At 35.7% G+C, this 25327-nt stretch overlaps 1 protein-coding gene across 23 annotated transcripts in view; it reads left to right on the top strand.

Moving 5' to 3' along the window:
* LOC138713930 (uncharacterized) overlaps positions 1–25327 on the top strand; it is a 297089-nt gene that overhangs the window by 112038 nt on the left and 159724 nt on the right. For 11 of the 23 annotated variants that reach the window (XR_011336033.1, XR_011336038.1, XR_011336036.1 and 8 more), the window contains exons 1-3: positions 9022–9102; positions 10180–10275; positions 12865–12959. The gene's annotated coding sequence lies outside the window, so the exon portion shown is untranslated. The other 12 variants (XM_069846481.1, XM_069846491.1, XM_069846500.1 and 9 more) reach the window with 8 other exon arrangements.

Here is a 25327-nt window from a genome sequence, read left to right as displayed (position 1 = left end):
ACTTACAGCAGAGTCCGTATAGGCCAGTTTCTATCTGATGCTTTTCCAATTCACTGCGGGCTAAAGCAAGGAGATGCACTATCAACTTTACTTTTTAACTTCGCTCTAGAACAGCGGTTCCCAAACTTTTTCAGCCACGGAGCCCTTTTTGAAGCAAAAGTTTCTCGTGGAGCCCCAAGAAATGCTTCCTTTATGGTTTTATCTGTCTACGTTCTATGAAGCATATTTGACACGATACATAAACGGAAATATATATATATATATATATATATATATATATATATATATATATATATATATATAATGAAACAATAGTAAAAAAGTACTGGATATAATTTATTTAAATCTACAAAATGACATAAACAAGTAGTTAAGATATTTAAAAAATGTTACATGTACACCCGAAGTTAATGTGAAGAATGTGCCTGTTTTTTGTGACAGTTTGTCAATGTCCGGTGTCATAGAAGTCAGTTGATGACGTATATATAGTCTTCTGTGTCCAAACAAGTTCGATATTTCGTTTCTGTAGCCGTGTACCTCGAAAAGGTCGTTTCACTGAGGTACACAGTATCAAAAGGCAGTGAGAGAAATTTAGCTTTTGAACTTAATATCAAAAGATCCTCCCCTAACTTATCCCAAAATTCTGGAAATGGTTTGCTTTTAAATTATGCCTGACAGTGGCTGTTCGAAACCATGTCAATAAGGACCTCATATCTGAAGCAGTGAGGGCTGCTGGTTTTGAGATCACTGGAAATGGATCTACAATCTACGATATTTCTTTAGAATTGATTGTTGAGTGTCCCTTGGAAAGTATGAATTCATATTTTGAAGCAAATTGTCAAGATGTTCTTTCATTATTACTATGAATGAGACATTCATTGTTATGTTATTTTGTTCTATAAAGTTTGAAGTCAATTAAAAACGTATGATCCTTATTGTCGACGCTTTCTATGTAGAACGCTATCGTTTTCTTCAGTGCAACAATTTCGTCATCAGCATCGATAGTCTTCCGTTTACCTTGTATGTATGTGGTGAATTCATTTTTGGAAAATGTCTGCCAAGTAACATAATTTGTACAACCATTCCTGATCATTCAAATAATCTGCTAGCAAACTGTTATGGTAATTCAAAAGTGAAGAAACTTCCGTTCGGACTTCATGTAATCGGGACAACGCATTACCGAGCGACAACCATCGCACTTCTGTGTGGAATATTACTAACAATGACTTGTGTATAGGGTAGAGTAGCATAAATCGCACCGCTTCCTAAATCGCACCACTGCTAGTTTAAAACAAATTACTGTAGTAATGTGGCATCTAGTGGTATTGTTACAATCTACCATATGAACTTCCACCATTTTACTTGATTTCTGCCACTTCTTTTTGTCAGCAGCGTGGTGATAGTGTATCTAATATAATCGCTCAGGTGGATGTATATTTAGCTAACATTTTCTAACTAATTAACGGATTTGTATGCAAAGGAATCCATAATCTTAAGATGTTATTCGTTTAAAGAGGTATTAAAGAACATTTAACTTCGTAGGATTTTCGAACATGTAGGGATTATAGGCTAGAATGAAGGAAATAATAACTTATGGCGTAGTTTCTCAATTCGCACCACTTTGTAGGTGCCTAATTCGCACCGGTGCGATATGAGCAACTGTAGCAATTCTAACCGTACAAAAGAAGGCCCCAAAAATTTTAAGTGAACTAGGAATGCATCAGGTGGGTGCAATATCAAGTGGTGAAAAGGGCGTTAATAAAACAAGTGTGTGTTGTATAAGCACACCAGGTATTTTGTGCCACCTGTGATAATTTTTGAACGTCAAACAGTGCATCCTTCATTATCAGCTGGTGCTCCTCCAGGATCGTTATTTGTTTGCTTTGAGTCAGGTTACATCAACAGTGAACTATTTGTCGAATAGCTCAAACATTTTATTTGCCACTCAAACCTGCCATAGAAAAAAGTGCTGCTTCTGTATGTCCACCTATACGACCCATTCCAAAAATTTAGAAGCTAGATTATCTCGGGAAAATGATGTGCTCCTATTTCAGCTTCCTCGTCATAATACTCCTAGGCCCCGCCTTTAGATGTTACTATCTTCAAACCATTTCAGACAGCTATATCATGAAGCAGTTCTTAGGTGGCTTCGAGATAATCGTGGAGAAAAGGTGACGCAGTTTACAGTTTGAACTGCTTGGTGAAGCACATGGCAAATGTATAACAATACAAAATGCATTCAGAAAGTTTAAATGTTACATAATTTACGCTCTATTTTTTCAATTTCATTTGAAGATGCGTTACTCTCTTCCATTAATTTCAATAAACTTGTAATTTGCATTTATTACATTATTCATTCAAATACTCTTCAATATGTTCAATATTAAAAGCGTTCCTTCATCCTGTTCCCTGCAGTTAAAGAGGTGCGATTTAAGAAACCGCAGGTGCTATTTAGGAAACTAGTTGCCTAAATGGCACCACTGACATGTGTTTCGAAAATATAAGTTTAATTAAAAAAATATTAAGTCAAATTCAAGGATTCTTTTTTACATCAAAGGTAAATGTTCTGGGAATGTATCTCTATAAAGGAATGAAGAAAATAAAAACTATATTGTTCAATAAAAATTATAAATGCTAAAGTGGTGTGATATAGGCAACCTTACCCTGCTACCCATATCTTCACACAGGATTTTAAGTAGTCTACACTGCAAAGGTCGTGCCTTAACAAAGTTGATCATTTTGACGGCGTTGTCTAGTACCTGCTTTAATAACGCTGGCATTTTTTCGTTGTGAGGGCGTGTTGGTGTAGTACACAGTGACTACTTCAGTTTTAAAAACTTTCTTGATCCTTGTAACAGCGCCAGCAACAGGACCTACCATGGCCTTTGCGCCATCTGTGCACACGTCAATGCAATTGTCCCACGGCATCTAGTCTTCAATGAAGAAGAAAAAATTTCAGTACCGCTTGTAGAGGATGGCAATGGCTGCAGAACAAAATATTTCATGAAATAACCTGAAAATTCATACCGCACAAACATCATTAACATAGCTAATCCGGCAAAGACCGTGGATTTGTCAAGTTGTAACGAAAATTTCGTTTAACTGTTACGGGAAATCATGATATTTTTTACGTCTTTTCATAGATTCTGGATTCGATTATGCAGTGTTATTTGATAAGAACACACTGGAAATCAAGTTTGCAGTTTTCTCGTCCACCATGCACTTCACTACCTTCACTAATACAGTATTGGTTTCATAAGAGTTTCAGCAAGGGTGAGGTTTACGACCAAGAGTCTGATCATGACTAACCAAGTACGACGTTTTCAGTGCTTTCTCGTTGTTTGTTTTTACACGAGGTAAAATTTTGTCTGAACTGCATGGAGTTCGTCACTTTTTCTTTCGAAGTAGTCTGCAGTTTTATTTGTGAATTTTTGAATTGAGAAATGCCGTCTAAGCTTGGCAGGGAACATGGAACTATTGGGAAAAACTTTGTTACATATCACACACTGGACGTTCATCAGCAAACTTAGTGAATCCATGTCCAAATATAAATCACAATGAAATACATTAAAGGTGATATGTTACAGTTGTATGAACACTAATAAGTAGTGTTCACACAACTGTAACATATCACCTTTAATATATTTCATAAAATCAATGAACACTGTATTATTGACCTAACATGTGTGTTTTATCATTAAATATAAATCACAATATTTTCGTATTTTCAATACCTCTACACTAGGCACCGTAAACTCTAAGACAGGGTCATGTTCAACATATTCTGAACTCAATTCCCAGGAATTCGCACTATCTTCTTTGAAGTATTGTTATCTCCCTTTGACTGAGCACTGGTTGATGGCTAATGACTCTTAGGTCTTAGGGAGCCCGTCTTAAGCCACAGTTCCGGTTCAACGAAAGTTTAGCTAACACATCTGCTATCAAATTAACATGCAGTTATAAAGTATATATATATTTTTTTAGGTAACGTAACAGTCAATAGATTGTAGATTCCATGTACCACGAATAACAAACACTGCCTGCCCAGTATATAAAAAAATAAAATAAATTTCGAGAATCATTGAGTACTTGACAAGCAAGAAAAATCGAGAAAGTTCCAGTAACGAGTAGATCTAATATTAATGCTTCCATGTAGCAAGAACGCAAACTACTTTCTCAGAAAGTATTTTTCGCTTGATGGAAGTAGTTTCCGTTTTCCCCGCTAGAGACTAGATGGAATTAGCAATTTTTGTCATCTTCATACTTTCAGCGGACGGAGCCGCTGAGAATCATTCACGGAGCCCTAAGGGCTCCGCGGAGCACACTTTGGGAACCGCTGCTCTAGAATATACCATTAGGATAGTTCAGGATAACACAGAGGGTTTGGAATTGAACAGGTTACATCAGCTTTTTGTCTGTGCTGATGACGTGAATATGTTAGGAGAAAATCCACAAATGATTAGGGAAAACGCGGAAATTTTACTTGAAGCAAGAAAAGAGATAGGGTTGAAAGTAAATCCCGAAAAGACTAAGTATATGATTATGTCTCGTGATCAGAATATTGTACGAAATGGAACTATAAAAGTTGGAGATTTATACTTCGAAGAGGTGGAAAAATTCAAATATCTTGGAGCAACAGTAACAAATATAAATGGCACTCGGGAGGAAATTAAACGCAGAATAAATATGGGAAATGCCTGTTATTATTCGTTTAAGAAGCTTTTGTCATCTAGTCTGCTATCAAAAAAGCTGAAAGTTAGAAATTATAAAACAGTTATATTACCAGTTGCTCTGTATGGTTGTGAAACTTGGACTCTCACTTTGAGATAGGAACAGAGATTGGGGGTTTTTGAGAATAAGGCTCTTAGGAAAATATTTGGGCTAAAAGGGATGAAGTTACAGGAGAATGAAGAAAGTTACACAACGCAGAGCTGCACGCATTGTATCCTTCACCTGACATAATTAGGAACATTAAATCTAGACGTTTGAGATGGGCAGGGCATGTAGCATGTATGAGCGAATCCAGAAATGTATATAGAGTGTTAGTTGGGAGACCAGAGGGGAAAAGACCTTTGGGAGGCCGAGACGTAGTTGGGAAGATAATATTAAAATGGATTTGAGGGAGGTGGGATATGATGGCAGAGACTGGATTAATCTTGCTCAGGATAGGGACCAATGGCGGGCTTATGTGAGGGCGACAATGAACCTCCGGGTTCCTTAAAAGCCAGTAAGTAAGTAAGTAAGTAAGTAAGTTTCATTTGGTTAGTACAGTCGAGAGCTTAAATTCATAACCAGTTGTATACAGTACGGCAGATCTCTGGATATCGAAACGGTTTTATTTTCATCCAATATTAATTCGTTGTACATCAACACTTAATATAATTTTACACACTCATTCTGAACATATTTTATAACAAAAACAGATAACTTAGCTATAGAGCTGCTTATCGGGCATGACGTGGACATCCCTACGCTCTTTTGCTCAAATAGCCTTATTGTGCACCCGTGATGGAATGAGTTACATGACGACTGTGCTGCCTGGCTAAGCCGGTCCCACATCCACCACACTATGCGGTCCTCTCCAGCCATCAAATGCGTGTATCATAGCAAAGCTATATCGGTGTGGCGGTTTTTTCGGGCCACTTGAATGGTCTTCCAGCAATAGTAAGAGCATCGTATTCTAATGCTATATTCATCCACTGTTTTGCCCACAAACTGATGTTAGTCTTATCACAGTCGGCTTATAATATCAAAGACTACATAGTATTTTTCTTAGCTTTGAACGATTGGTGGCCTTTTTATCCAAAATCGCCGAAGAGATTCGTGCGGTCTATGAGGAAGTCAGGAAGAGATTGCCAATTCACATGCTGGAATTTCAATTCACGATTAACAGCAATCGCGACCAACTAATCTCATTATTCGAGAAAATTCCTGATCCTGGTAAAGAGTGGGATCACCAGGCGTTGATTTCTGCCCTTGAATTTATAATTTCGTTGAAGGACTTTAACTTCAATTTTGTTACTCAAGAACTATTAAGATATTTCAATTAACTAATTAAATTAATATATCAAATAAATGAGTAAGGACTAAGGCAGTGCGTAAGTGAATAATTAAATAGTAAATAAGTAAATAAATAAATGAATAAACCAATCAATAAGAATTAAATAAGTAGATAAATAAATTATAAACAGATAAGTAAATTAATTAATTAGTCTAATTGACGAACGGAGGAATGAATGAATGAATAAATAAATACATGAATGAATGAGTGAATGAATAAATGGATAAATAAAATAAATAAATGAATGAAAGAATAGCTAAATAAGTAAATAAATAAATAAATATGAAGTAAATAAATAAAAATAAATGAATGATTCAATCAATACGTAATAAGTAAGTAAATAAATATATAATAAACACATAATGAGTAAATTAACTAATTAGTTTAATTAACGAACGAATAAATGAATGAATTAATGCATGAATGAATGAATGGATGTATAAATAAATAAATGAATGAGTGAATGAATAAAGGGATAAATAAATAAATAAATAAATAAATAAATAAATAGCTAAATAAGTTATGTAACTAAGTAAATAAATATTAAGTAAATAAATAAACAAATAAATATAAATAAATGAATCAATCAATTATTCAATAAGTAATAAATAAGTAAATAAATAAATAATAAATATACAAAAGATAAGTAAATGAATTAATTAGTCTAATTAACAAACGAAGTAGTAGTAGTAGTAGTAGTAGTAGTAGTAGTAGTAGTAGTAGTAGTAGTAGTAGTAGTAGTAGTAGTAGTAGTAGTAGTAGTAGTAGTGGTAGTGGTACAATAGGAGTAACAGTAGAAGTAGCAGTAGTAGTATATTAATAGTCATTTACAGGATAGTGAATGAACTAAGTTATTTTGAAATACTTAAATCGCGTAATAAGAAAGTTGTGTCATAAATTTAATATTTTTACTAGAAAATTAAAAGCAAACTATTATAGAGTATCGATTTGAATCATCCGCCATCACGGAATGTTACAGTCATCTGTCACGAGACTCTCGTAAATGACGAGGCACAGTATAGAGCTATACCACAGTCTAATATCATACAGTCGCGCAACTTCAACACTCTTTTTGCCAACATTCACGACACTAGCGCTCAAGCGGCAGGCAAGGCACTGGTCGTAGGGTTGTTGATACAGCCAGCACGTGCTTTAAAGGTATGCGAGATGTTATAATAACGTTTTAATCATGCGTCGGAATAAAGGCAATGTGTGCAATGACGAAAATTGCAGTAACAAGTTTAAATCTCCGAATTTGCCGTTCTTCAGATTCCCTAAAAACCAAGAGAAAATCATAACTCAGTCATAACCTATAATCCACGCTGTAGGTAGCCTACGTTTTGTGTTCTATAAAACATTTATTAGTTATCAGTTACCTATTTGTATGTCAGGAAGGAGAGTTTAAATAAAAACAAAGTAAATACCCGTTACAGTATATTATTGTTTTGCAGAGATCATGTATAAATGTGTAACCATTCCGATTTTGGATAATGTATCTACAGTTTTTAATGCAAGTAATTCCATAATTTTTGTATTCGTGTTTTTTTTTCTTTATATTTTTCAAAATTTGAATGTTATATTGCATTCAAGTAGGGATTATGGTGTTAATTTTTTCAAGAATTCATGGCGTATTATAATCCTTTTGCAAAATATTCACTTCTTCAATAAATCCAGACTGTGTCGATAAATTTCTGATGTGTTGGTGTAGATTCATGTGGCAGACGTATTAAGTTCTCAAGAAATAAAAGAGCCTTTTTAAATTTAATATAAAAAGCAATCTTTTCTGTAATAATTTGCATGACTGTTATTGGTGTTGATGTAAACATTATCAGTGATTATTTGAGCCGTTCAGAGCAGAAGTGGTATAAGTCAAAATTAGGTAATCAGGTTTAAAGCAAAAATTCTGTAAAACACAGCGCAAAGTAGCAATTAATATATCCTTCGTGCTATTCACTGACTACTAATAGTTTAAATAAATTCAATATTAACTGCTACTTTGCGCTGTATTTTACAGAATATTTACTTTAACTCTCATTACCCATTTTTGACTTACACCACTTCTGATCTGAAAATAAAATTAGGCCTACATTTTCTGAGTTAATTGAAGTTACAATTTTTTCAACAAAGTTGTGTATTCATTTGTTCTTACCTACGTCATAATAACAGTAAGTGCATGTAAATTACGTATTATATAGGTAGGATAAGTTAAAATTAAGCTTATGTGTGAAAACTGGAAATGTGATGTAAAATGTGGTAAACTTTCCATAAAAATTTAAACCATAATATCAGTACTATTAGCGACTCAAAATAATAATAAAAAAATTTGAAAAATAATGAACTTCATAAATCAATGTCTGTCAAATTAAGGTTTAAATCTTCCCCTTTTTATTTTTAAGTTGACCTCAGCGGCCGAGTTTACCCCAATTTGCGGTATGGAAAATAGTTAATTTCTCAGGAAATAGGGAGAGGAGTTCACCACGCGATGTACCCTACGAGATATGCCCTACAATTTTGACTCTTCTCACAGGAAATATAGAGTTCTAATGGTTTATAAATATATTTAGGAATGAATTGAATTAACCGTCTACGTACAAAAAATTATATTATTTCAAACCATGATACGTGATCAGGGCCATGATTCAGTTGTAAGGAGCAGAAAGAATTATGTTTATTCCCAGCTTCTGAAACTTGTAGATTAACTGCGTGTGAAATTCTTCCAGGATTCTAAAGTAGAATTAGTAAGAATCATATACACTTATTGTATAGCATAAAAATATAAAATAAATTACGCAAAACCCGTTTTCTGATGTGTTATCATATGTAGTGTGCACACTTTTAACTTGCCTGCCGCTAGAGGGCTACTGTCACGCCAGCTGTCAAATGTTGGCATATTTGATACGTATGAGTTGCGTGACTGTATCTATTAGACTGTGGCTATACTGTGAACGAGGTGCTTAATCGATTTCGATAATAATCGACTTGTTCGAAATGATTACAGCATGGCGGACTGGTGCAGTGTGTGTTGATTTGTTGTGTTTAAGGTACAGAAATAAATATAAATTAGCAATAAATTAATGTAAAAGAACCAGGTAAAATTGAATTTAATTATGTGGAACTTACAGAAGAATTCAGGTACCCAAGAAACCACCCTGGCTGTAATCTTTTAGGTTATTCTCCAAGAAATCTTCTTTGAAGAAGGTACAACATTTTCGGCACGCCTAATTTCATTACGTTTCATTAGCGTTTTTAAGGTATATGTAGTGTTCAAGAAGTGGTTATAGTTTGTAGTCACAAATACTTTTGTTTCATACTTTGGTCAATGTTACTTACGTCCCGCCTACTATAGAGACATAGGCCAATTTTACACATATTTAGTATAACTTGTTGCTTCTTTGACAGGTTAGGTTTGGTTAGTTTAGGTTTTTGTTATAGCCTACCTTGCATGTACGATTATAGCGCAACATTGGCAGTGATAAAAGTGAAATATTCGTTCAGTGGGCATTGGATACTCTACATTCACCCCCAAATCGCCAGATCTTCATCTACCTAGATATTATTTAGCTGTGCTAACCATTACTCTACAGTGGTGGACGTGGTTTAAAATTAGTAATTTGCTGATAAAGTAGTTTAGTGGCTAGAGCGCTGGACTTACAATCCTGTGGACCCAGGTTCGATCTCTGGCGACTATTCGTCATTCACCCATATAAAGACAGTTGTGTAGACCAATTTACTGACAGAGTTGTTGCCAAGGATGCGCCGTAAGAGGCTGGTCTATGCTACATCTGCGACGAGATGAGCTGATTATGGAGATTTGTTGGGATGCCACAGGGGTAGGTACTGGAGCTCCCGGAGAAGACCACTGTGTTATCTGGACCATTGGACCACACAACACTAGTTATAAATCGGGGGTATGCTGGGATCGAACCCGAATCCACAGGATTGTGACTTGTTCGATGTCAGGATTTGTATTTCTGGAGCAATCTCGATATGGATTTTTTCGGCATCATGATGCTTTATCTTCTTTGCATATGATGAAGAAGTAAAAGCAGGAATTTTAAAATAAAGAATGTACATTTCACCTGACATTGAGATTACATTTTGTTACAATTTCTTTCTAGATTGTCCGTGGACCAGGGAAGGACCACGGCTTTATTCAAGACTGATGAGTGATATGAAGAAGCAAAAGATTTCAACAAGGACGTCGTGAATTTAAGGTAAGAGTAGCCTATACACTATTACAATGAAATAGAGTAAATTGATTAACATAGTTAGTTTGAGGTAGGTACAGGTACCGGTAAGCTATACAAAATTTGTCGAAGGCATAATAAAGTACAGTGGAAGCTCTTAAGTTCGACAGAAAACAAGTCCCGACATTCTACGTAGGAGAATTAGACACGCCCCTATACAGGTACTAAGAAATGGGAATTTGTTCTGTGTCTTGTAGTGATACTTTTGTTAAAGGAAACAGAATATTTTATTGATTAGGACATCCATATTTAATCATTGATTTTAAATTAATGAACTCTTTTTTTTTCTATTTGAGAATTGTGCTGTTTGTGAGATGGAACTGTCAGAACCCACTGTGGTAGTAGAAGCGCATACACAAGTCTCGGGCCGGGCAGGAAATGCAAGTACAGTACTGTATTCGTTGATGGATAACCAATAAGAATTTGTATTCATTTCACCTGCCACACCCACTACCCTTATTGGACTGAAATTTCAATAATTCTGTTCAGTCGAACTTAGGAGAGTCCACTGTATTACATACTTTGATTTTAAACAGAATAGCACTATTTATTGAATTAGATAAAGTAAATGATATTACAGAAAAATGGATAGTTTTGAATAGACAAGATAAATCACAATAGTGTACTTTAATGTGGGATACCCATATATTTGCCTTGTTCTCCTTATCTTCCCCTTGTTCTCGTCTTTCCCTTCTTGTGTTGCACTTGTTTTCCTTGTACTGCCCGTGCCTCACTTCCTGAGCTGTTTCTTTGCGGGGCGAGACGCAGAGCGGGTGGTCCTGGTTACCGCATGTGCCTACTACCGTACGTTCAACACATCGGCCTCTTCAGGATTGCTTTCGTCAGCTATGGAGCAAGATCAGCCATGGACAAGCGAATGTATAGGTTGTCCCCTCACGAAACAAATTATGTCCTACTCATCAATTCCTGTAACTAAACACTAATACCGTTGTAGACTACAGTCTCTACTTGAGATTATCGACCTAATGGCGATCACGTTTATCATGTGTACACATCCGTAAACTCTTTCCTCTATGGCAGTGTCCCTCAAACGTTTTTCCACCGCGAAACCCCTTTTAATCTAAAGTGTAACTCTGGAATCCTTGTAATATTTTATTAGTATTTAATAGTTAACAGACAAGTGAGAGCTAGTATCTCAATAATTCTGTTCAGTGGGACGAATGTATTTGCTTTTTAAGCCTGCAGTCTGTTTCATGGCGGAAAGTTGTAGTCTCATTTATGTTATACTTCTGCATTTTGTCTTTTCAGTATTTTGTTTTAGTGGACACATACGCAGAGAATCCAGTGATGAAAGTGCTAAGTATTATGGGTATTTTCCGTTTTAGATGTTCGTTAGGCCTAAACATATTGCCATTAGGCATATTCTTGGAATATTATTATTATTATTATTATTATTATTATTATTATTATTATTATTATTACTATTACTATTATTATTATTATTGTTGTTGTTGTTGTTATCGGTGGTTTCATGTTATTATTGATTCATATTTTCGTAACATTTATATATTTTTATAGTATCCACTAAGTATAAAATAGCCACCGGAGCAGCCCAGTCAGATAAGGTGCTTGCCTATCGATCCAGAGTTGCGTTCGGACGCGGGTTCGATTCCCTCTTGGGCTGATTACCTGGTTCGATTTTTTCCTGAGGTTTTCCCCAACCGTAAGGCGAATGTCAGGTAATCTTTGCCGAATCCCCGACCTCATCTCGCCAAATACCATTTCGCTATCATCAATCCCATCGATGCAAAATAATCTAGTAGTTGATACAACGTCGTTAAATAACCAAGTATAAAATATAAGTATAAAATAAAATTTAAAATCACATAGGGCTCACGGAACCCCGGAACGTACTTTGAGAAATGCTGCTCTATGGCAATTCAGGAGTTGTCCAGACTGAACGAAGAATGGCCTAGTGTGTACTTACATCACCATCGCCATCAGAGATAATAGCGATAGTGGTAACCACGAATAGAGTATCCAGTATTATAAACAGTAAAGACCCCTGCACTGGCATAGGATAATGTTTTCAGCACATGTAATATGCTGCCGTGCCGCACGCTGCAGCTGCCGTGCCGGTCCGAGCAGACTTACGAGGCATGGTTATAAGCACTAGGGAGCTCTCGGTTCAGGACGTGAGACACGGGCAGTATTGTCCCTTGTTATCCTTCAAGGCCCATTTTGTCCTTGTTTTCTCCTTGTTCTACTTATGTTCCCCTTGTTCTCCTCGTCCCTTTATCCTCCTTGTCTTCCCCTTGTTCTCCTTGTATTGTCGCTTGTTCTTCTTCTCGTCCCTTTGTCTTCCTTGCCACCTTCTCCTCGTATTCCCTTTGTTCTTGTCATTCCATTGCTCTCCTTGTATTCTCCTTGTCCCCTTGTTCTCCTTTTATTCCCTTCTCGTCACCTTGTTGTTAGGCCTATTTATATTCTCTGGGTTGTCTTCATATGATAAAGTAAAAACAGAAATTCTAATATGTAGGGAATGTTACATTTCACCTAGCAGTGAGCTTAAATTCTGTCTGAATTTCTTTCCAGATTGTCTGTGGACCAGGGAAGGACCACAGCTTTACACAAGACTGATGAGTGATATGAAGAAGCAAAAGATTTTGACAAGAAGTCGTCAGCTTAAGGTAGGATGTATACTATTACAAAGAAATGGACTATAATGCAATATAATTCAGTAGATTAAATTTAATTTAATTTAATCAGAGAATTTAACAGAATTTGTTATAGTAGATACAGGTATATCATACAGCGACACAGTTTTCATTTTCCCATCGCCCGCCGCTAGGAGTTAGTTTATCTGCGGCCACCCAGTCTGCCGGCACTGAAACATTTAGTATAGGAATTTATACTTATCCAGCTTAAAGGAGGTGTTGAAAATTTCCCCCACCAACAGCTACACACTGTTGACACCTTCTTATGAAATTGTTAATTACTTTAAGAAGTTCTGCTTCACTGATTGACTCGATTTCAGCTCTTATATAGTCTTGAAGCTCATTTATTGTGTGCGGGTAGATAGAAATCGCATGGTGTTCAATCTGTACTTCGCAGGCCCCACAAATTTTTACTGATAATTCTCCTTCCGAAAATTCGACGCAATTCTCTCATGGATTCTTCGACAGTATGAGCAGTGGCGGAGTCTTGCTGGAAATATACTGAGGAATGTTTTTCATAAAATTCATCTAAAAATGGGTCAAGGATCTCATTCACACAATGCTCAGTGGTAATAAATTGTGCCCTGTGTGAAAATATGCCCAATAATTCTGTGTCCGTTCATTGCACACCTCACGCCTATTTTTTCACTGTACAAAGGTGTTTTCAGTAAATATTGGGTTTCTCCTGGCTGTAATATTGATGATTTTGTGAGGATATGTATCCTTTTAAATGAAAATAGGCTTCATCAGAAAAATAAATTAGGTACTTCAGAATTTACTTTCTCAAAAATCCAATTATAAATATGCAGCCTCTTATTGGGACCTTGTTCATTTAACTTTTGAAATACCGGAATTCTGTATAGTTTTAATTAATTAATTAATTTATTTATTTATTTATTTATTCTGGTGTAGTTCAGGCCATCAGGCCTTCTCTTCCACAACACCAGGAATACAAATACAATAATAGAAATAAACAGAAAAAAATAAACTGGCATATACAAAGTAAAGCTACACAAGAAATAAAGAGAGAGGGAAAAAAACACTATAAACAAAGTAAAGCCACACAAAAATATACACAGGTTGCAATCAGACAAACTTTAAATGAGTGATTAAGTATCATAATTAATTGTATCCTAATAATTAACTAACATAAACAAGAAACTTGCAATTTTAATCTAGATTTAAAAAGGAAAAAAAAAACACAAATCAATACTTCTAGCAATACCTAAAAACATTAAGACAAAATTTTCCAATTTAATTTTGAATTGTGATAAAGTCCGGCAGTCCCTGACGTCATTAGGTAACGAATTCCAGAGGCGAGGTATTTCTACAATATAGAAAGATGAATATAAAGATGTTCTATGATGAGGGATGGAAAGAAGTGCTTGATGTCGGTTTCGAAGAGTTGTAAGAAATTGAAAGTGCGATAAGAGATAATTCGGAGTAGAAGTATGCATGATTCTAAACAGAAGAGACAGTGAATGTATTGTTCTTCGTTCCTTCAGACGCACTCATGAAAGTAACCAGAGGGAAGGTGTTATATGGTCAAATTTACGAGTATTGCAGATGAATCGTATGCACACATTATGAACACGTTGTAGTCTCTCAGCTAAGAGTGAACTTACATTAGTTAGCAAGGAATCGCAATAATCAAAATGGGGCACTACAAGTGTCTGAATAAGATTTTTTTTAGACTAAGTGGTAGAAATTTAAGTAATTTCGTTGCTTGACGAGCGGTCTCATAACTTCTGTTTTGTGCACCTAATGCTTAAGAGATTTTTGCGGGATGTGCTCTAATCTCTGTCCTATCTCGTCTAATTTTTCTTTTGTAAGAACATTTCTCCTTCTTTGTATTTTATAATCTTTACTAAACCTGTCTGTTTGAATTTTTTGGTTAACCTTCTTATTGTAGTGGCATTAGGGACGAATCTATTTGGAAATTTGTTACAGAAGTTTTGTCGTGTTCTCGCACAAGATTTCCTGTATTTTATGTACGTAGTAAGCATATACATGTTGATGTAATGAAAATCGCATTGCAACAACGCCGAACACACACACACAATACAACACGACTAATTCAACCTGCACGCACGAGTGCAGATGATAAACTAACTCGCAACTGGCACTGTATGGCTTGGCGTTCGTTAATGGTAGCAGGTGGGAAACACACTAGCTGCGCGGGCAACGCGGCAAATGAAAACTCTGCCGCCTAACAAAATAATGTCACTGTATTTATTGAAAGCATAGTAGAGTACATTAGATAACTTTGATTAAACAGAGCAGAATAATTTATTGAATTATGTTTTATTAAATTAGATTGGATTAGGAGATATTAGGTATTTCTGATTACACAAGCAAGTCACAGTGTGCTAGTTTTATGTTTTAACGTAAGATAAATGTGTAGGTCTGTAGATTCAGATATATATGAACATAATTAGGTAGATAGGGTAGATGAGGGTATTTGTAAACAAATACTGTGAGAAATACAAAACTGTTAACTTGATATAAAAATTTTAATTCAGGCGAATATTTAAATTAACATGTTGGCTAACCTACAAAGCAGTTTGGCGCCAATAGGAGTAACTACTTACTTGTGAACGAATGTTTTGTAAGATTCTACAAAAAAAAGGTGAGAAAGAATTTTGCTTCACCTTCATTTTTGGCATTGTAAGTAAACGTACAGTGCTATTTTTTAAGAATGTGTTGTTTTTATGAGCAATGTATAGTAGTTAACATTTATTACAATGGTTTTGAGATCTACCATAACCTCAGTTCATTAAATTATGACGTTTACATTTGCCCCATAGTTTTAATTGCTTGGGGGTAATTGTAAACATGTTTTGCTATGGTTACATTTCGTACTTTTCAGTAATCAAAGAGACCCCCACCCAACTACACTGTAGAGGATTTAGAGAGGGTTGTCACAGATGTGAAAAATAGTAACTACAGTTATCGTGAAGCTCAGGAGAGGTACTGAGTTCCTATATTGTCATATATCATAGGTTAAAGGGACGAAATGTACCAGTGACCAAAATTGGAGTTGGAAGGAGTACAGCTCTTTCTTGTGAAACAGAACAAAAATGTTCAGTGTCTGATAGCCCGTGTGAAAATTGGTGTTTACAGTTACCCCCCTCTCAAAGGGTAAATGTAAACTAGCAGTTAAAAGATGAAAAAAAGCCAACCTTCTTATTTTAAACCCATTTTCAGGAAAAAGAAAGAACTAAAAATAATACAATTCTTCTTTGTCAATTCTTCTTTGTCTTTACCTTTACTGAGGGTTGTGTAATGTTGAAATATATTTGAAATCAGTGAAAAGTGCTTACAATTACTCTGGTCTACCCTAAATAATTACAGTGAAATGCCGCTATTACTAACGCCGCAGTTAGAAATTTTTCAGAATAACGAAATAATTTTTTAGTCCCAGCTATTTTACTGTTAATTTACACGTTAAAATTGTTCAGTTTAAAGAAAGCATCAGTAATGAACTATTCAGTTTAACGTAATAATAAATCCCGCTACAAAAAAAATGTTATTTTAAAGAAATTAAATCTAATAAGCAGTTAAACATTACTTAAAATAAATTCGAAAGAAAATAAAATGAGTTATCGATAAGTATGGGTAACCATTGCTTTCAGTGAGTTTTCTGAATGCACTATCGTAGACGTGATTGTTGTGGTTCGAATTTGAATGGTTTAATAAAATCGAACTTTCGAAGGAAATTTGTTCCTGAATGTTGTTGAGGGAAGAAGTAAAGCTGCTTCTTGCAGGTATGGCAGTAAAAAAAGACAAGAAAGCAGTTTTTGCTAGACGAGAAGAGAATAATCATTCAAGAAGTAGACAGAGAAGAGAAGAAAAGCGAAGTCTCAAGAAAATTACAGACTTTGTTACTACATAGGTTAAGTGAAACTGTTAAAATCTCAAAGCTAATATTTCGAGAGATCGATTCAGAACCCATCCTACCATTCTAGACAGATCGAGAAAACACTGTCAAGGTATGACACAAAAGTGACGATGGTCCAGTGGTTAGAGAGGAGGGATATTGCTTGCGATGCTGGCATGAGAAAAGAGGCCCTTTACAGCTTAAGTCAAGCCACATAAAGATTATGCTGTAGATACAATGGCTACAGCAAAAGGTCACACACCAATCTGTCTGCCTGCATATAACAGGATAGAGCTGGTGTGGGCAAAAATTAAAAGAATATTCCAGGAAAACAATATTATCGGGGACATGTCAGCTGAAAATTTGTATCAACACTATTGATGCATTTCATTCCATCACTGCTGAAGATTGGGAGGGTTACTGCAGGAAAGTACAAGAGCAGGAAGAAGAATATTTATTTATTTTTATTTATTTATTTAACCTGGTAGAGATAAGGCCATTAGGCCTTCTCTTCCCCTCTACCAGGGGATTACAACTACAATATTAAGGATGCAATTACAATTATAATTACAATTAATATTAAATTTACAAATACAATAAAAATCAAAGTATTAAAACATTAACTGATTAATAAAAGTTACACAGTTTATTGTAGAAGTTAAGAAGAGAGAAACATTGTTTCTTTTATTGATTAAGTAAAGATTAAACCTACTCTACGCAGTAAGAAAATGCTTAATAAGCTTGCTTTTGAACGCTACTAAATTCCGACAGTCTCTGATGTCACTGGGTAGGGTATTCCACAAGCGCGAGAGCGAGATTGTGTATGATGATGAATACGATGACGTCTTATGTGTTGGTATGGCTAGTATGCGGCTATTTTGCGTGCGTGTGAAGAGACTATGATATGATGACAGGTAACTGAAACGGGAGGCAAGGTAGGTCGGTGTAGAGGTGTGGAGGACTTGGAAAAGGAGAACAAGAGAATGAAAATTTCTATGTTCGTTAAGCCGAGGCCGGTTAGAGTTTGAAAGGATAGGGTAATGTGGTCAGCGTGACGGACATCGCAGATGAAGCAAACACAAGAATTATGAACGTGTTGTAATCTTTGCAACTGGTCGATATTGAGGTCGGTCAGTAGAGAATCACAATAATCGAAGTGGGGCATTACTAGTGTTTCCACTAGTATTTTCTTGAGTGATAGCAGGAGGAATTTTCGAATGCAGTTAAAGGAATATATTGGAGGCGCGATGGAATAATGAAAATTGTAGTTGATCAAGTCCTCATCAGTACTACCTCTCCAGATACGAGCGATGAAGATGATTCATCCAAAGACACACAGTCGGACAACAGTGACTGAGTTTTGTAAGGTAATTAAAATATAATTATAATTAATTACTAAAATCAATATTACTTTTATGGTTACATTTTAATATATAAATGTTTAAAATTATTAAGCAATTTCAAATTAATAAGAGCTTAACAAATATGTTAGAAATCATCTTTCGCGGAAATTTCAAGTACAGTATATTTCCTTTCATTTTCTCATGTTGGCAGTGCTGCAGCAAGTCAGGAAGATGTGAACCTCTCCACTTCCCACAACCCCTCTCAACGAGAGCTTAAGAAAAAGTGTGCAGGTAGTACAATTTACCAACAAACACGTGTATACCACACATTGCCATGTATATCATCTTATGCAGGGTTCGCCTCCATTCAAAATATCAGCCAACTCCAAGCTAACCTTCCGCTATGCTTATGTTTCACAGATAAATCGCCCACTCGGTTTAACAGATTTGTTTGTTTTCAGATGAGCTAACGTAATAATTTGTTTTGGGCTCAGTTCTGTTATATCGTATCTTTTAATCTGGAAAGTGTTATCATGCTGCAATACTAAACTTTTTGTAGCATTTCGTTACTTTTAATAGTAGTACAGAAATGGGATATTGAATAAACAAGAGATTTAATAGTATTGGTACAATGAAATGCCAGTATAACGATTTCGAGGGGTACTGTAACTATTTTCGTTATAGTGAAATTTCGTTAAACCGAAAAGTGATTAAATTTGCCTACAAATTCTGTCCCATATTATGGAATAACAGATACTGTACCTGGGTTAGGTTATACTGTATACCAATATTATATTGCAACTTCAATAAGAATCGGTACCACAATGATAATTATGCATATTCAACAACTGAATAATTATTCTTTACATTATTTGGGAGGAAATTAAACACAGAATAAATATGGGAAATGCCTGTTATTATTCGGTTGAGAAGCTTTTATCATCCAGTCTGCTGCCAAAAAATCTGAAAGTTAGAATTTATAAAACAGTTATATTACCGATTGTTCTTTATGGTTGTGAAACTTGGACTCTCACTTTGAGAGAGGAACATAGGTTAAGGGTGTTTGAGAATAAGGTGCTTAGGAAAATATTTGGGGCTAAGAAGGATGAAGTTACAGGAGAATGGAGAAAGTTACACAACCCAGAACTGCACGCATTGTATTCTTCACCTGACATAATTAGGAACATTAAATCCAGATGTCTGAGATGGGCAGGGCATGTAGCACGTATGGGCGAACCCAGAAATGCATAAGTATAGAGTGTTAGTTGGGAGGCCGGAGGGAAAAAGACCTTTCAGGGAGGCCGAGACGTAGATGGGAAGATAATATTAAAATGGATTTGAGGGAGGTGGGATATGATGATAGAGAATGGTTTAATCTTGCTCAGGACCAATGGCGGCAATGAACCTCCGGGTTCCTTAAAAGCCAGTAAGTATTATTTTTCATTCATCATGGCCTTGTTAGGACCAAAAATTGTTGTTTGTTGTTGTTTTCTAATGCCAGGCATTTCACAATAAAGTCATTTGACCTCTTGAACTCCAATATTTTTTGAAGATATTGTCATGGCCAGCCAGTGAAGCACAGATTTTGAGGTGTTCCAAATCCATTTCTCAATTTGAGTTGCGCAATGGGCAGTTAGGGGACTGATATATTCCAAGTCTATGCAGGTTCTTGGCCTGCTGCCAATCTAAATGCAGCTACAGACGATTTGTGTGGTAAATCTGGAATTAACTATGGATTATGATGCAGAGAGTTCCATTTTTTCTCTTGAGATTGTGTTATAAAATTTTGTTTGTTGAAGTCTAAGTGGGCTCCCGGGTAGCTCAGTTGGTAGAGCAGCTGGCTACGGACTGGAAGATCCGGGGTTCGATCCCAAGTGGTGACAGTATTTTTACTCGTTGCCAAACTTTAAGAACAGCCCCGAGGTTCACTAAGCCTCTTATAAAATTGAGTACCGGGTCTTTCCCAGAGGTAAAAGGCAGTCAGAGCATAGTGCCGACCACACCACCTCATTCTGGTGCCGAGGTCATGGAAAGCATGGGGCTCTGCCTCCATGCCCCCCAAGTGCCTTCATGGTATGTGATGGGGATACCTTTTCCCTTTTACCTTTTTTTGAAATTTGAGTATGTAAATTTAATAAATCTTTTCACAGAGTAATACTTAGATTTAGTAACAGGTCTGTAAGTAGCAGTGCTGCCCTTCTTTGCTAAATCATCAGCATTCTCGTTTCCCAGGATTCCACAGTGGGATGGTATCCATTGGAATACAATTCTTTAACCACTCCAATAGAACCAAAAATTAAGTTCTACAGAGCAAAAAGTACGTTGAACAGGGTTATATAGGTTAGGTGTTACATTTACAGCCATCTTGTCGAATCGATATTTCGAAATATTACAATCTACGAAATTGGGTTCTGAATTGATCACTGAAATATTACCTTTGAGATTGATATAAGGTTTGTTCCAACAACAGTCAGGAACTGCCCGTAACTATCACAAGCATGCACAATACAGAAAAAGTGTTCCAACACACTCCAAAAAAGTTCTGAACCAGAAACATGTACTGCAGTCGGGCATTCGAAGAAACTTTTGACATGGGTCCAGAACAGTCAGAAGTAGTCAACGGATTGAGGCAAGTACTGATGAGTATGTGAGACGCGCAAGCGCATAAGCTCGCCAGTATCTCCTGGATACTGAAGAAAGACATGATTGACTGTTCACATCATTGAGGTTAAGATGAAAAGTGACAGTACAGATGAATAATAAAACTAGAGATTTAATTTAAATTTTCGCCTAAAAGAAAGAGAATGAAAATTATTTGGGTCTTGAAATAGTTAATTACAATTTCAATATGAAACTTTCATTAAATGTGAGAGAATATCATCGAAATGATAGCCGTCCAAATCTTGGATTTAAAATATCGGCATCCTAATCAATTCAAATGAACAAAAAAGAAAATGTAAATGAATGTAAAATAAAACATAATTAAATTTTAAAAAAGAATATTCTGCGACAAGATTTGGTAGCTATCAAAACGATAAAAATTCATTGAAAATACATAATATACATTGAATATTATAAAGATGAATAGAGATGGTGATTGATGATGTTCAGAGTATGTAAATGAGTAATTAAAAAAAAAACTACTTTTAGGTGAGATTCCCTCAGTACATGACATCGAATTAGTAGAATTCTTGCCTTCCATATTTTTTGTTATCTTTTTATGGAAAATGATCAAAATTATATTTTCTGCAATTTGAATTAGCTGCAGAACGATAATAATTTAGCAGCCCGTTCTCAGGCAAAGATGATCGCAGTTATAGCATCTCTGGATTTAGTACACGATGATCCGAAAAGCGTTCAACATTATCCAGTTCTGTTTCAATTCCGTAGCAGATACCTGACCAGCACATGCGCATAAGATGATCCATGGTTCATACATGAACTGATCCATGAACTGCTTCTTGGAACGAACCTATAGTAATATGTGTTATTTTAACAGTTTGACTTCTTCTTTCTTTGAAGTTCAATGGTGATAGATTCAATACTTATGCCATATTTTCTTGCGACTTCACTTTTCTTCTCTCCTCTGTCTACTTCAATGATTTTTCTCTTCTCGTCTAGCGAAAACTGCTTTCTTCTCTTTTTTTTTCTGCCATACCTGCTTCTGTACTTCTTCCCTCAACAACGTTTAGGAACAAACTGCCTTCAAAAGTTCGATTTTAATATTAATTTTCAAACTTAAAATAGGGGTTGCCCTGAAGGACAAAGTATACCAAATATACAAGTATTAGTAAATACTACAATTTTACGAAAATGTTTTCGTGAGAAATATAATTATTATTATTGTGTTATTAATTTACATTATATATGTGATTTCTCAGAAGATAGATTGATCCGTGTTGAATCTTTCGTACACTACTTTTAACACTTGAATATAAATAATTGATTAAATGGTCTAGACATCACCATAACAAAAGTTGACAACAAACACACTTTCAAAATATACAGAAAACCAACCACCACCACACACATACACAACACATCTAATCACCCCACACAGCTCAAACATGCTGCATTCAGGACAATGGTACACAGATTACTCAACATACCCATGAGCCAACATCACTACAATGAAGAAGTGAACACAATCAATTACATAGCACAAGAAAATGGTTACAACCCAAACATAATAGACAACATCATAAGGAAGACAAAACAAAAACTCAACAAACACACAAAACACAACCCAAACACAAGAAATACATCACACTAACATACGACAACAAAAACACACACAAGATCGCATCCTCATTCAGAAAACAGAAATACAACATAGCAAACAGAACAGAAAACACACTACAAAGACATCTCAACACACAAACAAATAAATACAACCACACAGGCGTATACAAACTCACATGCAATAGTTGCGACAGTTTCTACATTGGACAGACAGACAGGCAGATCATTCCAAACTCGATACAAAGAACACATTAAAGCAATAACCAGAGGACACAATACATCTACATATGCTGAACACATAACTAATGCCAACCACACATACAGTAACATAAATACAGACATGGAAATCCTACACATACAACCCAAAAACCAAAAACTCAACACACTAGAACAATATGAAATATACAGACACACTAAAACATACCCTGATCAAATTCTCAACACACAGATCAATTTCAGAACACACACACTATTTGACACCACATTTCAACACTTTTCAACAATCGAACGCACCCACACAAGAGGCAGCGAAGTTCGAGATGACGCCGAGATCTAGTAGGCTCTGAGGATGGTGTGAAGAAGCACCGAAACAGCTGTAAGCTGCACATGCTTACACAATTAATACGAGTAAGATCGCCATTTAATCAATTATTTAGATAGATTGAATATTTTAGAGCTATCAAAGAAACAATCTTGCCCAAAGAGGATTCAAGATTGAACTCTTTACAGAAATTAATAAATTTTGTTGTAATTGTGCCTCTAGCACCCACTGTTTCATTTAAATATAAATTGAAACCACAACAATCCCGTCTATGGAAGTGCTTTCAGAAAACTCACTAAAACCAAGAGTGACCGATGCCTAGCGATAACTCATTTATTTTATTTTATTTCGAATTTATTTTAAGTAATTTTTAACTGCCTGTTAGGCCTAATTTCGTTAAAATAACTTTTTTTTGTAGCGGGATTTATTATTACGTTAAACTGAATAGTTTGTTATGCATTCTTTAAGCTGAACATTTTTAACATGTAAATTAATAGCAAAATGGCTGTGACAAAAAAATTATTTTGTTATTCCGAAAAATTCTTAATAGTGGCATTTCACTGTAGTTACTTGTAACAGAAATTGATGAAACTGTCCATAAATCTTGAGTAAGTCGTCTATCTATGAATGTTACTCTGAAATGACGAAATAATATCAGTCTAATATATACAGTCACGAAGCTCAATACGTAGTAAATATGCATCCATAGATAGTTGCCAACCACTAGGATCGCTACTGTCGCCTCATTACAGACAATGCGAAATATTACCTGCACAGTCTATTGTTCCTAGTACCCTCACAACTCAAGCTTCGTGACTGTATATATTAGGCTGTGATAAAATGCTGATAATGTAGTGGCAGTATAATGGAAATGGAGAAAGCTTATATTACAACAACTTTTCTGTAGACTTTGCTTAGAGTGTAACTCACTGTAGTTTAGAATATCAAGTGGGATAGTGTAGAAAAAGTTTAAGTCTATTGTTTTCATAAGCAGTATGACAAATTAGATGCAACTGACTTTCTCCTCCAGAGAAAGTGAATTTTCTGATGTCCACACCTGTGTTGTAACAGTCAGCGCGTCTGGCCGCGAAACCAGATGGCCCGGGTTCGAATCCTGGTCAGGGCAAGTTACCTGGTTGAGGTTTTTTCCGGGGTTTTCCCTCAACCCAATATGAGCAAATGCTGGGTAACTTTCGGTGCTGGACCCCGGACTCATTTCACTGGCATTATCACCTTCATCTCATTCAGACGCTAAATAACCTAGATGTTGATACAGCGTCGTAAAATAACCCAATAAAAAAAATTTCTGATACATTTTAATACCACCCCCCCCCCCCCCCCCGAATAAGGATGTATGATGCATGGCTTCGCAATGTACTTAGACTGTTATTCCAGGGGGAGGGGTATTCATTTATAGTGTTTTGTTTGTTTTTAGTGTAATCTTAACCTGGTTGAGGTTTTTTCTGGGGTTTTCCCTCAACCCTATATGAGCAAATGCTGGGTAACTTTCGGTGCTGGACCCCGGACTCATTTCACTGGCATTATCACTTTCATCTCATTCAGACGCTAAATAACCTAGATGTTGATACAGCTTCGTAAAATAGCCCAATAAAAAAATTTGATACATTTTAATACCCCCCCCCCCCCCAAATAAGGGTGTATGATGCATGGCTTCGCAATGTACTTAGACCGTTATTCCAGGGGGAGGGGTATTCATTTATAGTGTTTGGTTTGTTTTTAGTGTAATCTTAACCTGTTTTTTTTTTTCAATTGGGGCATTCTCTGGAACAAAAGCTTACTTGCAAAATCTTAAATTTAAGATAAAGAGCATGGATAAATATATAATAGGATACAAACTTGCTGAGTTTCCTGTAACACATGCTAGAGGCGCTAATGTAGAAATTGATCTTTCTGCCACCTGTTGGGAGTACGCGAACTTATTACATCTAGCAGCGCACCAAGTAGCGAAAATAAAAACTAATTACTCCATGCATTTAGCAGCGCACCTGGTGACGAAAATGTTAAACTGTGCAGAAAGTATTCCCTCCCACCCTCATCGATATTCAAAACTAACCCATTAAAATAAAACATTTACATTTTTATTCCTCACAGCATCTTCCACTGAAAATTCTTACCGGAGCCAACAGGAAGATAAAAGAGACGATCTATTTTACACTACCCGATTAAAATATAATCAGACAGAGACCAAAAAATAAAGCAAAAGGTTAGATAATTGGGATTGTATTCATTGGGTATTTATTGTACAGCGCAATGGAAAAGTCTGCAAGAACTACTTAGATAGCTCAATTTATTACATTACTATTACTTTACAATA

This window comes from Periplaneta americana, chromosome 2, assembly GCF_040183065.1.
Source record: "Periplaneta americana isolate PAMFEO1 chromosome 2, P.americana_PAMFEO1_priV1, whole genome shotgun sequence".
In the NCBI taxonomy this organism is placed as follows: Eukaryota; Metazoa; Arthropoda; class Insecta; order Blattodea; family Blattidae; genus Periplaneta; species Periplaneta americana.
Note: the sequence above shows the minus strand (reverse complement) of the source record. Positions and strands in the feature narration are given on the sequence as shown.